This window comes from Falco biarmicus, chromosome 11 (genome assembly GCF_023638135.1).
Source record: "Falco biarmicus isolate bFalBia1 chromosome 11, bFalBia1.pri, whole genome shotgun sequence".
NCBI classification, from domain to species: Eukaryota; Metazoa; Chordata; class Aves; order Falconiformes; family Falconidae; genus Falco; species Falco biarmicus.
The window spans coordinates 37090431-37104258 of NC_079298.1; the positions used below are offsets into that span (position 1 = coordinate 37090431).

Consider the following 13828-nt stretch of genomic DNA (forward strand, 5'->3'; position numbering starts at 1 on the left):
TGAAGCAGTAAGTTGCTAGAATTGGATTTTGAGCTTATTTAGCCAGACTTTTAAATGTTGCTCTTCACTCTTGCACAAGCATTTAGACTGTTCCCAGAACCAATCTGGGAGAGACAGTATCAAGGTTTAAATTTTCCATCTGACTCAGACCAGGGGTTTGAGCAAAGTTGTCTGGGAGGGTACTAGGCTGCTACAGACTGAGGTGCTCAGTTTAGTTTTCCCTGGTCAAGCTCTTTCCCTGCCTGTGGAAAATTAACTTTTCCCTGGCACAAGTGATGAAGCTGAGATTGTGCCTCTTGGGTGAAAATCCTAAATCTCTTGTTAGCGTATTCCCAGCCAAAAAAAGGTTTTACAGGTCTGCGTAAGCTGGAACAGCACCCAGCGGAAAAGATGCTCAGGTGCAGGGTACCCTGCCATGGTGGTTTGGGCACACTGTTGAAAGGGCAGGCGTGGGTTTGGGGTCCCTCCCATCCCTTGGGAGAACAGTGTAATTACCAAGTTAGTGGTGTGTAAGTGGCCTGTGTAACCTTCTTCGATTTATGGCAAGCAATTATTTTCCTGTCTTATTACAACCACTTGGAAGTGAACTATGCTATTGCAGCAGGAAGGCAGGCAGGAGTTATGCTCCTGTGCAGAGAGAAAGATTGAAAAAAAAGTTGGACTGCAAGCAATCCTACTCTTGTTTTCCAGTCCAGGTTTCAGGTTCCAGGTTCCAGGACTGGAAAAAAAGTGAGCGTGCAGCAGGACGTGAAGTTGCACGGCCCATGGTTTCTGGAAGAGCTGCAACTGATTTTGCAGGTTTCCCCTCAGTGTGTTGGCAGAGGCAGCTAGACCTCTGCAGGGGCTTGCTCCAGGTCCACCCCTGAGCCTCGGCAGGTGTTGTGGGGAAGCCTGGAATATCTGAGCCTCGGAGGTGACTTAATTCCTTGATTCTGCACTGTCACTTGATCTCCATTGTTCTGCCTTTTTCCTGCGAATATGGCTTCTGACAGTATGTTCGCTGTCTTCTCCGTCAGGCTCACTTGCGCCTTGCTCTAGGGACAAGTGACACAAAGCCCTCCTTGCTCAACAAGTGAGGCCCCTTGTGCTGCCATTACAGAGCTCTGGCTGAGTGCAAAACCCAAGCTGGTATTGCTCATACTTAATCAATTATGTCACTGCCGATGGTATTGGTAATTCCTGACTTGTGTCTGCTAGGCAGGCTGGGAAAATAATAAGGAATGGCCAGGAAGAAAAATCACTTTGCAACAACCAGACGCACAGAGCCTGAGATGGCAGAAATTTACAGCACCTTCTCCTTGGGCCTGGGACACGATGACTCCATGCAGTGCAAGGTAAGCTCATCTTTTCGCTGCTGTGCTGCTTTCCTCTAAATTTCAAATGTCAGAGTTTTCATTTCTGTGCCATGGCTGAAACTGTTGATTGAACTCTCTCTTCTGTTGGCAAAATTTCTGTGCTTTGCGTGGTAGATCTATTGCTTCTCAGAGCAATATGTCTGTTGCTGCAGATTTTAATTACCGCTCATTGAGAAGAAGATAAATGGAGCTTGGAGTCCATAGCTTTAAAGCTATCTATAGACAACCTAACTGTGCCTGTTATTCTGCTTAGGTGATGTCATCAGCATACTATTTATTTAACCTATAAATGTCACTGATGGGATTTGTGCTGCTGAAGAAGATTTGGGGAGAAATTCTAACACGCAGCAAAAGAAAGAAACCTTTAAAGGAACAGATGGACAGGCAGGATTTTCACACTCGCTGTTCATATGTAAGAGCATGGAGAGCCCATATTTAAGGCAGCAGATTTTTGCTGGGGGTGAGCACATCTTGCACATCATTTGGCGTGTACACAGGAACGTGCCTTCCCTCCGCACTTCGCACCCGCCCGTGAAGCCCTGTGGGAGCCTGGTGGGCATGAGGCGAGGCCAGGTGGGCACCAGCTCCATGAGCATCAAAACATGTACCTGCCCGCACAGGTCGGGGTGGTCATGGCTGCACGGGGCTTGCCTCCTGGCTCATGCCCTGCTCTGTCCAGGGTGTAGGGCACTGGTGAGGGGAGGGTGAGGCTGCTCCTATCACCCTTTGAATTCCAAGTAGGAATTTTGCTATTTGGGTGGAAGGAAACAAAAGTCACGTAAACTCTTCTCCTCCTGTCTGCTCTCAGCCTAAAAGTTGCCAGCAGCCTGTGGCTAGCTGGATGGACTGGCGGACCTCCTCCGTGCATGTGTCCACATGCTGCAGTGCCAGAGCCAAAGGGCTTTGGCCCGTGGAGCAGAGGACCCAGCTGAGGCCTCTGAGCACCATCCTCACCGCTGGGCCTGTGCTGCAACCCTGCCCACCAGTCCTCTGAGCTCCCTGCAGTCACTCCTGGTCCCCAGCCCAGGGGAGACCTTCTTCTCCAGAGATGCCATTGTTCAGAGCAAGGGGACGACAGAGAAAGAGCGGTTTTGGGTTGGTTTTTTTTTGTTTTTTTTTTTTTTAATCTCACAAAGGGTCATGAGACAATGTAGGTCAGTGACAGGGCAAGGCTGGGGACATTTTAGGTATAGCTGGTGTTTGCATCGGCAGGGGTGTAACACAGCATGCTCCACAGCCGGTTTTATTTTGGGAGGGTTAGAACGAGGGGAAAGTTACACCCTCTGAATTTAATTCCTGATTTATGTGTGTCAAGTTGGGTGTATGCTTTTTTCCCCTCTTTTTTTTTTTTCTTCTTTCTTTTCTGTGGGTTTTTTTGATAAATTTTTACTTCTTTCTGGTCTCCATCCTGTTTGATGAGTTCATGGTGCCATCTGCTGATTAGAGATTGAATTAGCACAGAGTCCTGGTCGGGGTTATCATTCTGCACTCTTATTTCAAAATAATATTTAATTATGTGGTTAAACAACAGCTTTAAACATGGAAAGCACCAAATACCTGGGATTTTTTTTTTTTTTTTCAGTAGAAGAGCTCAGTACCTCTAAATCACCCTGACTACTTTGGAATATTTGCCTGTCCATGCAGGAGGCTGAATAAAAGCGGTGCTTTTGAAATCTTGCCCCCAGTGTACAGCAGAGCCCCAAGGATTTCTCTTTCTCCCTGTGCTCAGAGCATTTGTATGCCTCTGCCACTGCTCTGCCCCTCAAAATAAGAAATAACTTTCAAAAACATGTTAAGCTTTTTGGAAAACTGGGAGATTATGGGGTTTTCTCCTTTAAAAAAAAACAGCAGTAACCAAAAAAAACCTAGATCAAAATGTTATGTTTTGAGTTTGTTTGTGAAGCAGATTCTTTCCCCTTTTAGCTGGAATCAGCAATGTTATGCAATCTCATTGCATGGCCAAATCTGCAATTTAAAAAAAAAAACAAAAACAAACCACCAGTGAGAGGGGGAAAAAATGGATCTCAGCTGTCTTTACAGACAATATTTCTGAATTTCAGATTTTAAAAAGCTCAAAACGTTTTGATTAGAAAATAAATAGATATTTTGGTAAATAACTTGCTGGTTCTATTGATGGTATGTGAGCAGGGGTGAGCTTTGCTCCTGCAGATCGCTCCTCCAGCTTTAACTACTGTCTCATGCTATTATTGTCTCTTCCATGCTGACTACTGCTTCTCTCTCGAACTGTCTATTTCTCCTGAAGCATCCTGCCCTTCAGGAGTCTGTTTCACATCCCCAGGCAGATGCACGGCATCATCAGCCTAAGAACCTGGCAGTCAACATGGAAAACAGGGTATGGGGCTAGAGTCAGAGACCCAGGACATCTTCATCCCCAGGTAACTCTTGACTTCTGAAGGACTCTATGAATGAGCAGGAGAAAATGTGTGGGGAAAAATACAAGCAGGTAGAAATATCTTTTAAAAGTATAAATGCTTCTCCAAATGTAAAATACCCAAGATGCTTAATTGAGATACTTTGGCTTTGCTACTGAAACATCTAGTTCCCTTTCCTTTAGAATAAAATGCAAAATGTATCCTAACCAGCAAACAATTTCCACATACACCTTTAAAGCACAGCTCCTTTTCTGTAAGCACAATTGCCATAATAGCTTGCTGATGTTCCTAAAGTTAAAAGATTATTTTATCTATTTAAACTAGATAAGAGATAATAGTGTTCCATGTAGCAGTGCTTTAGGGAATACTGCGAATAGGGAGGTAATTGGGGAAGTCTGTAAGGGCGGGTGGGGGGGGGTGGCGTCACTGAAAAGGAGTCAAGGTAAGATTAGAAAAGCTGAGCTGCAGATCTTGGGAATACTTGATAAAGGTCAGAACTAGAGGCCACTGGATCACTTTCTCTTGAAATACTGAGTCAAAGAAAGAAAGGAGAGGGCAGAACTAGAGCAGTACCCATTATTTCCGACATCTAATTATTGTATAGATATTGTTATTTGAATAAGATTAGCCAGCAGTAATGGCAAAGCAGTAGACCCTTCCCTTCCTTGTATATCTGACAGATTAGCCTGCCCACCAGCAGCGCAGTGCTTAGAGATGGGCACGACAGATGATGGACTGGTTAAGAAATAACTGGTGGTTTCCTCCTGTCCTTGTACAATTAGGTTCAGCTTTGCACAAGCTGTTAATGGCAGGTGGTGGGGAGCCAGCTACAAGTTAAGAACAGGCTCAAATTATGCTATAAATGGCCAGCCGGTATTTATATGAAGAAAGTTTGGAATTTGGAGGGTCATTATTTTTAATCCAGGTCAGACCTGTTAAATTAAAATCTTTCAGTAAAAACAATGCAAATGGGATTTTTTTGGTTTATAATGTGCCTTTTTAATCCCACCCTAGGGATAAACACAAGGAATATCCTTGCTTTCTACCAAATGTAAGAGGGACAGGTTAGAATTACCTGCTGCTTCTCAGTTTAAACAGGGCTAATGACCTGGTTCAGCCTGCCCCGCTTTGAAGTCCAAGCTGATTTTAGCAAACATTTTGTTCAAGCCATAAGCAGTTTGGTACAGCTCTACCGATGTAAGCAGGCTGTAAACTACTGTTGCAGGATACTTCAGGAAAGTCAGATTCACATGTGCAATAGCAGGCAGCGTATCCATTGGCACCCAAACCAGGTTGAGATGGGGATCGCTGTTTCCCAGTTTGTATAGGGCTTGGCACATCTGAACCACACACTCTGTTGTTTAGTAGTAATAATTTCCATTTGGTAGGTCCTGGGCACCACAGCCACGGAGCAGGACTTCCATGAGGGTGGGACTCAGGGCTGAGGCTGGGGGGAGGATAGGTCCTGTCTCCAGGAGTTTGTAGCAGAGCATGACAGCAGATGAGTAGGGGTATGAGAAAACAAAGAAATTATTGAGGTGTTATTGGGTAATATGGTAGCTAGTAGTTTTGTAACACAATTTGTTTTATGGTTGTCATGCTCTTTTGGTAGGATTTGTGGCAAAATCTTCTTATGAAGAGTGTGGAGGAGGAAAATGAAGCCATGCAGTGTGTGTCTTTGAGGATTCCTGTTAGAGAAGGAGAAAGTGTGAAGATGCCGATTTGAAAAAGTAACGTGAGAATAATGGAAGCCGGATCCATAAAGTAAGTAGAAATTAAAGAGGTTATGGGGGGAATGAAGATACACATTAGAAGTAAAGAAAAGCAGGTTACGTTTGGTGTGAGAGAAACCACTGGCCTGATGAAAGTAAGAGACCCGTAAATTTTTAGGGCCTTATGTTTTTGGTTTTTTCATTCTTCACAATGACAGTAGTGGCTACAAGAAAGAGACTTAACCAACAAACTAGTTACTCTAGTATCTGCTAGATAGTGTGATAGTTCTGCTAAATTTGAGCAAGGATCCTGTGAAAGGGAGACAAATTCAGCATTTACAATTATGGAGAGGTGACTTCAAGTCCTTCAGTCATGTCAGCAGTGTGATCTCTGGAAAACAGCCCTGCCTCATCTGTATTGGAACAAATCCACTGAAAACACAGGGCACCCCGATGGTTAGTGAAAGCCGCTGCAGTGCAGAGCTGCACTAGCAATTTCCTTAGGGCATTAGCCTTCGGTTTTAAGTCAAGAAGTGGACCTCTGACAGACCCATGCTGTTGGAGCGTGCCTCCTTTTGTTTACAGGTCTCTGTTAAGATCACTCTTTCAATTCCCAGCTCATTCGTAGACATGCTGAAGTCTGAAATCCAGTAGTAACCTATAAGGTCAACAAATGCTTGTGCACGTACTACTGATGTTTTTCCTATGCAAACATTTGTAACTGCTGTGGTGCCAGTTTATTGGTTGACTTCTGAACTTGGTTGCTGTTAGTGCTCTGCAAGACTCCAGCCTCACAAGAGCAGCTGAGCGGAAGTAAGGCAGTGAAACACAAACTCAGACACGCTTGTTATGTTATATGCACCTTCAAACTGATCTTCACCTCTCATGGACCTGAAGTTTACAAGGCAAAAGAATAGTTAAAAGAGTTGGAACAAGTCACAGGGGGGTAAGAAAACAGGCTCATTAAACTTTATGCCTGCATCTCAACTATAAACAGCATAGTGCAGTTTTTGTTAATGCTTTGAATTTTAATTACAAGCTGCCTTAACTAGTACCGATCTAATCTTATCTTTTTCCACCTGGTTTTAGAGAATAAATCTCAAGTTTAATTTACAAGCTGTGCAAGATTTTGAGGAATGCTTCAGTTGATGTTTATATGTAGGGTACAAGTTTGCTCACCATTTCAAGGAGAGGAAAGCTATTTTCATTCTGAAGCACATCAGGGATTTGATTTTACTATCCACAAAGCCATTAGCAACATATTAGTATATATGACTGCATTCAGTGTTTGCTGACAAGTCCACATGCCTCTGCGTAGAACATATTTTCTTCTGAATATGACATCTTTCTTAACCACCAAAGAGTGTAAATATTGGTCTTAGTGCTTGAGCGAGTCACATCTCAAACAAGTGAATCACGTATTTGAAGCACCATGCTATACTGTGGAATTACAGAATTTCTGTACAGAAAAAGCTGTGACAAATTTTTGTGTTGCATTGAACATGGCCATATCTATTTGTTCTGTTCAAGCAGACTGTATTCCAGAGGGTATTGCAATGCGCTTCAGAGTAAGTTCTTTTTCTTAAAGTTATTCTCATTGAAAATATTACAGCATCACGATTTAAAGCTTGAGCCAACTGAAGAACTTTTCATGCAAAGTTTTCTCAGAAAACACCAATTTTACTGAGATACACTCCTGCTTTGAAATTCTCTTTAATGTTTTAGTGTACGCTGCAGCCTGTTTCATTGACAGTGAGTTATTTGGGGAGTTAAAAGTACCTGCATGCAGACCTAGCACAAGCTGGGACCGTGCACGTCCTCTTTATTCTTGTGCCTTGTTAGTCTAGAAAATCCCTCCATCCCGAGGTGTTTTTCTTATGGATCTGGTTTCAGATAGGAGCGGTGGTATCAGCAGAGCAGCAGAAGTGCTGGGACGTTACAGAACAACACAGTGCAGTAAGTGCCAGAGATACTCACCAATGTAGAGTTCAGAGGGTTTCCAAAAACTGAGTTTATTGCTGCTGCATTGGTATAATCTGATTTACAGTGATTCCCAGCAGCTGCCAATCAAGTCTAAGATGTTTCTTTCACAGAAATTCTACATAACCAAAAGTTCAGAAGGAATATTTCAAGGAAAGCTGTAATTGCTTTGGAAATGATTCTCCTAGGTCAGGTCTAAAAACCTTTATGGTGAATCTTGTGTATTTTTAGCAGTAATTAAATGGAGATTGGTGAATTATTCAGGCTTGAATTTGACATAAACAGGTAGCAAAGTAGTTTTTGTTTATTTTTTACAGGGTAGATAAATAATTATGGTCAAAACCAGGAACTGAATGAATAATGAAAATTAACTGTTTTAATATAAAAGATGCACACAGGGCATTTTGGTGCTCATATACATCTGTACCTGTAAGTAAAAATTGTGTAAGTTAGTAGGAGTTTGAGTACTTACGGAAATGCGTGAAGATTCTGCAGACTTTTTATCTTGGAGTAAACGGTTGTCTCAGTGTCACTTTTGTGGGTGACTCCAAAGGGTATTTAAGAAATTATATGGAAGAAAAATGGTTTTAAAAAAAGAGAAAAGTGCTGAATGTTAATTTACTTACTCCAGAGCTGAATGGAAAAGCCATTAGGGAAAATATGCTGAACAGGTTTGGCAGGCAGCCTGTGCCACAAGAAACATTTCCCATAGCACATGCAGACAGAGCAGTTAAGTGTTAGTAGGAAACAATGCTGGGGTTTTTTCCTTGAAACTGATATTAGTAGATACGTTTTTAAGAAGTGTTAATCTGATATAAGACACAATTATTTCATTTATTAAACATTCTTCAACAGCTGGGAAACCATGAGTAAGAGGTAAAATACATCCTCCGGATGCATAAGGAGCCAGTTTTATAAAGCAGGTTACAAAGTAGCTCCCGAGGTTATTGGAGAGTCACCGTGTATGGTCCTGGGATGGTAGAACAGCCATGCCGGTGCGAGGCGGAGGGCAGCCCTGGGTGCCGAGAGGAGATGTGGATCAGAATTCACAGCAGGAGTGATTTCCAGCAGCTGCAGGGCTCTGGCAGCCTGTCCTTGCTGGTAGGTCTCACTTCTGCTCTCTGAGCTGCCATCACACTTCACCTTTACTTAATTTTAAGCACAGTATGAATTACCCCACTGCCAGCAATGGGATTGCTCATGTATTTGCACTATTTCCCACAAGTAAGTCTGAATGGGGAGAGGATTGCCACAAAATGCTAGATTTATTTTCCGAAGTGACACATGCATGGTTAAATTACATTTCTGTTAGATATCTGTCTTTACCTGTCCCTCTATTTTCTACAATAAATCAGTGCCACAGGATTGTAAAATAAATATTTACATGAAATATATGGAGGAGGTTATACAAATTAGGTTATATTGACGTTGCTGATCTGTTTTATATTTATATTTATTCTCTTTGGTTTGTTTCAAATGAACTGAATTATAAATATTGTGTTTCTTAAAGCAAGATGTATTTAATAGCAAGTATTGAGGTTATTTTTCTGGCATGATATTTCACAGAAAGCTTGTTTTTAACCAAACTAGCACTTTTTGGAGCAAAGCTCTATTCAAAATTTCTGTATTTCAAAGGTGGTACATAAATTTGGTAGCATATTGGAGTCTGATGTACCTGTAAATAAATCAGGTATCTGGGGCAAGAGGGACTTTCAGGAATCGCCCTGGGTCAGGTAATTCAGTTGTGACATATCTTTCATAAAAGCCATGAGGAATCTGAAGAAGTTAATAAGCTTGCAAGTCATCAGATTTTCCGCATGCAGTCATGTCCTCTAAGTGCAATAGAGTGTATTAATAGTACTCCGATGTAACATTTTCCAAGTGTTTTGTAGTAATACTGGTTGGGTCATGTACTTCTAACAAACGTTAACATTCCTTGGGGAAGACTTAGGGTCTGAAGTGCCTTATACTACCATAACATGCGGAATAATCAAATCTGTGAAGGACAGGCCACTGTGAACCTGGCAGGAATATATGACACTTGTGTATTGTGTAACAGGCATTTGCTGTATTTCTGTGATGAACTGGAGGAAATTATTATGAAGGTATATGCATTGTATACATGAAGCAGAACATAAACTTTCAAGTTTCCTACTTAATCAACACATGACTGTGGTGGGTTCCTGGAATGGAAAAGAACTGGAATGCTGCTGTCACCCCCAAAATCTTTGCCCAGTATGCTTTCCTGCCCTTACGTTTGTTTTTAGTAGCACCTGGCTCCCTGTTCAGTTGCTGGACAGTTGGGTAATGCTCTTTGCCCCAGGGTATGGAGAAGGTGATGATGAGATGCCACACGGGTAGCGTTCCCATGGGTGAGTCTTTTGGTGAGGACATACGAGAGTAGGAACCTCACAGGTCTTTGGGGCTGGAGAAGAATTGTGTCTCGATAACATCTGATTAGCCTGCACACTGTTACTTGAGAGAAAAAAAAATCCATAGTTGAAAGGTGCAGCACTCTCTTGTACAGCTTTAGTTAAGAGAAATTCCAGCTGAAGGTAATGTCTTCCCATTAAGGGGAACATAGAGGCAAGGTTCATTCTGCCTTTTTAAAAAGCTGTTACTATTTTGCAGTAGCTCTGTCTCTAATTGATGACAGTGTAACCTGCCTGTCAGTATAGCGAATAGCCAGTGCTACTGCAGACGTTGGAAGGTATTGCTTAGTAGCCTAAAAATAAGTTTATATTTCATCCCCAGACGCAGTCTGAAGTTGCACCCTGCCTAGATATGTACCCAAAGTTCGACCCAGCCCCTTGCTGCAGGGATGCTCAATAAATCCTTACACAATGATGTCTTTCCTGCTTTGTCTGCAGTTAAGGGTGCTCCTGGGCCGGGCTGCGTGTGCAAGTATGTATCTGCAGGTTCCCACCTCCTGGGACTGTATGTCATGGCAGCCGTTGTCACCTGTCCTGTTATAGTTCCTGAGCTCTGCAACAGTGGGACATCTCATCCCATCTTATAGGGACACATTGCTCACAGTCCTTCACCTACAAAACCTTTTAACTCTGGGACTGAAATATTTCGTTCTGTAAAGAGCTCCACTTATACACTTACATCTTACATACAATCATTTACAAGAACAACTTATGTTTTACAGATTAGATGAACTTCCAAGTGTATTTTAATATGGAAAAATTAATTGATGTAACTATACACAAGGAATGAAATCTGATTTCAGTTAATACCATAATCCATGTAATAGATTAACATCTGGTTCTGACTTCCTAAATCTTGGCTTCCAGTCTCTTCAGAAATGAGTGGGAAAGTCAGTAGAAAGCCTCTACATAGAGCATAGTATTAATTCTTCTTGTCTGTTTCATTTTACTTTATTTAGATGTGGAAAATATTCTGTCTTACTGGCATGAGTTCAGAGATCTTACCTCATCACCTATGAATGGGAATCACATCACTACATCCTCATATATTATAATTCAAAGGAGAACACTGAGGGAAAACAGCCAGGGAGATTCAGCCCAGTCCATGTCATGAGTTGTATAAAACCGTTCTTGTACTTTCCACTGGTATGACCTTTTCCACTGCTTGCTGTTTGAAGCACTTTAATCAATAGATTTAGAAATTACTGTGTAATACAACTCTTTTTTTTTTTTTTTTTTCCCCAGACAGCAAAAGCCTTGTTAACCCCCTCTTGTAAATCCGTGTAGAAATTGGCCAATCTAGGAAACTCTGTTTGTTGTTTCTGTCATAATATCTCACACTGTGGGTATTTTGCAGTTGATTTTGATATGATCAGATATAGACTTTGAATCAGTTCTATTCATTTTGTTGATTACTGCTTTCTTCATAATTAGAAGAAACTGACATACGGAAAAGTGCTAGTCACTGCTGCTATGTAGTTATCACTGCGTGGGGACGATAGTAATTACTTCTTACAGTTTGGCTTCCAATGATGTGAAGAAAATCCCTCTGTCTGAAGTGGTGTCATGGTCAGGTAACCACTGTTTCCAAGAGAGGAGCATGGCTGGAGAGATGAAAACTTTCATGGGAGCTCTCCAGGTGTTTCCTAAGACCCTGATTTCAGAGAGTCTCATAAAAAGAAAAAAAAAGAATGTACACAGGCATGAATGCTGTCTATATGCAGCTCTCCATTTCTTAAATTTGTGTTGTGATATGTGAAATGTTGCCATTTTTTTGGCAACTGCATTGGTACATATTAGGTAGTAGGATGTAGGGCATGGCAAGGGCTGGGGGCTCCCTGGGGTCTGGGGATACTCCCCAGGAGATGGCAGGGCATTGGTAATCATCTGTGGTGGTTAACTGCTGCTAATACGGAGTAACTATTTTTACTTTTTCTTCAAATGCATTTAAAATCATTTTGAATTTGAAATTAAATCTCCTTGCTTCTATTATTTCTTTTTCTTTTGCATGGAACGATTATTTGCTGTTATCCTGAATATGTGAATGTCACATATGAGATACTTTGTGCACTTGTGAATTCAGCAGGCATTTTCTTGGCACCTCAGTATTCCATTGATGCAGCTGGTAGTTTACACTCTTCATTTAAAAAACACAGCATCTTGTCAAATTACATGAAATCTGACTTGACCTTTACCTCTGTACAGCTAAAAGTGGTAGTATAGCTACCCTTTCCCCGCCCAGAAGTAGGAACGAATGTAGAAGAGAGCAACTGCACAGAGTGCTCAAAGCTCTCAGATTTATATTTCTGAAGATGAAAGAGCTAATCGTAACAATTTATTTCCTTTTTCATGAGTGGTAGCTTTTTGTTCTGCCCACAGCTCAAGAAAATAGTCACATTCAGAAAGCTGGAGTAGTTAAGGCCCAGTTTATATCTCAGGTCTGCAGGTGACAGCGAGGGTACGGGCAGGTCATTGCCACACGCGCAGTGCAGTGTCACTGTGTGGGAGGTGGCACAGCTGCAGTGTCCCATCCAGACAGTGCTCGTCCAAGCTGCTGGTGGCTTCTGCTGGTCCCCCACCATGCACTCAGGTTTTTATCAAGGAGGGTGTATTCATGGGATGATGTATTTTAAAAGAAGATTTAAATAAGAGATGTGTTTGTGGCTGTTAGGAACAGAAGGGTAGAGAGTAGCCTTGAGAGGAGGGCAGAGGCTTTGCAAGAGAAGAGGTTGATGACAGAAGACAGATTTTGGCAAGAATGAAGGAAAGGGGGAATGCCATAAGAAGAAGCAGGGCAATGCAGGAAGGCCAAGCTTTAGTTTACGTAATGTGGGTTGCTGGCTTCCTGAGCAGTTGCTCAGCTTTTCCAGTTTGCTACCCACCAGGCTGTGGCAGTTCTGCTCTTGCTGTACAGGGGTGTGTGTGGTTACCCCATACAGCTGGCCGTGGAAACCTCACTGGGTTAGTTCTGCAACTGAACCTGCGACGCTTCAGTGCATTTAGAAGTGATAACTGGTGGAAAGGGTGCTGTGGTGGCTCAGAAGGGCAAGGGGAGCAGTCATGAACACTGCAGCGAGTCCTTGTGAGAGATTAGTGTCCAGCTTGGTGACTGTTTAAGTTCACAGAAAAGATGTGCTTCACAGTTGAGCACCACGGTGGGACCACAGCCGTGACCCAAACTGAAGGTGCGTGCGCCCAGGCAGCGAGGCGATCCTGAAGGCCCTGGGCCACGTGGGAGGGTGCCTGCGCTGGCTGGGGTGCATAGCCTGGGACGGGAGTTCCTTCATCCCCTCGGTAAATCAAAGCCTATCACAACTTGATTCGAAGTGCTCCCAAATAAATGAGGCTTTCAGCTGATGTCAGTAGGATTTCTAGTCTCTTTCCAGTTCCTCAGCATCCTTGTGTCCCCAGAGAATATAAGCAGGCACAGGAGACTGTGACAATCGGGGTCTGGAGATTATATAGCATCCAGGCACAGCCTTGAGGAGTCATGTTTGCTGACATTAAGGTGACTACAGCTTTACGGTCATGTTACACATGACAGCATATCAGCTGTATAAACATTGCTGGAACAGGAGATTGCCTATGACTAGCTGCTGTGAAATTGAAATCATTTGTCTGTGTCTACACGGACCGAAAATCATGACTATTGTTTGCTAGTCATTGCAATTTTTCAAGCTTCTTTTCTAATTCAGTGTAATTTTGTAGTGGAGACAAAGCATTAAAGTGGTGGAGACAAAGCATTAAAGTGGGTTCATGATGCAGGTGTGTGCCAGGCCCCCCATTTCATCAGTGCCTCCCATCAGATTTAATGAGCCTCGCCCTGAAAGCACCAGATCATATTCTATTTTCCAGACTTCAGTAGAATTTATTCTAAGGGAAATCTGTGCCGTTTCAGAGGGAAGTATTACTCAAGGTCACTCAGGGTAAACAAAGTGAGCTCTAACTGACATGAT

General features: G+C 42.5%; 1 long non-coding RNA gene across 2 annotated transcripts in view; it reads left to right on the top strand.

The window, feature by feature from the left end:
• The first annotated feature begins 1178 nt into the window (after positions 1-1178).
• The window catches only part of LOC130157228 (uncharacterized), a 38808-nt gene continuing 26158 nt past the window's right edge, over positions 1179-13828 (top strand). For both annotated transcript variants that reach the window (XR_008824737.1, XR_008824738.1), the window contains exons 1-3: positions 1179-1334; positions 3619-3751; positions 5361-5512. This is a non-coding gene — a long non-coding RNA (uncharacterized LOC130157228). The remainder of the gene's footprint in view (positions 1335-3618; positions 3752-5360; positions 5513-13828) is intronic.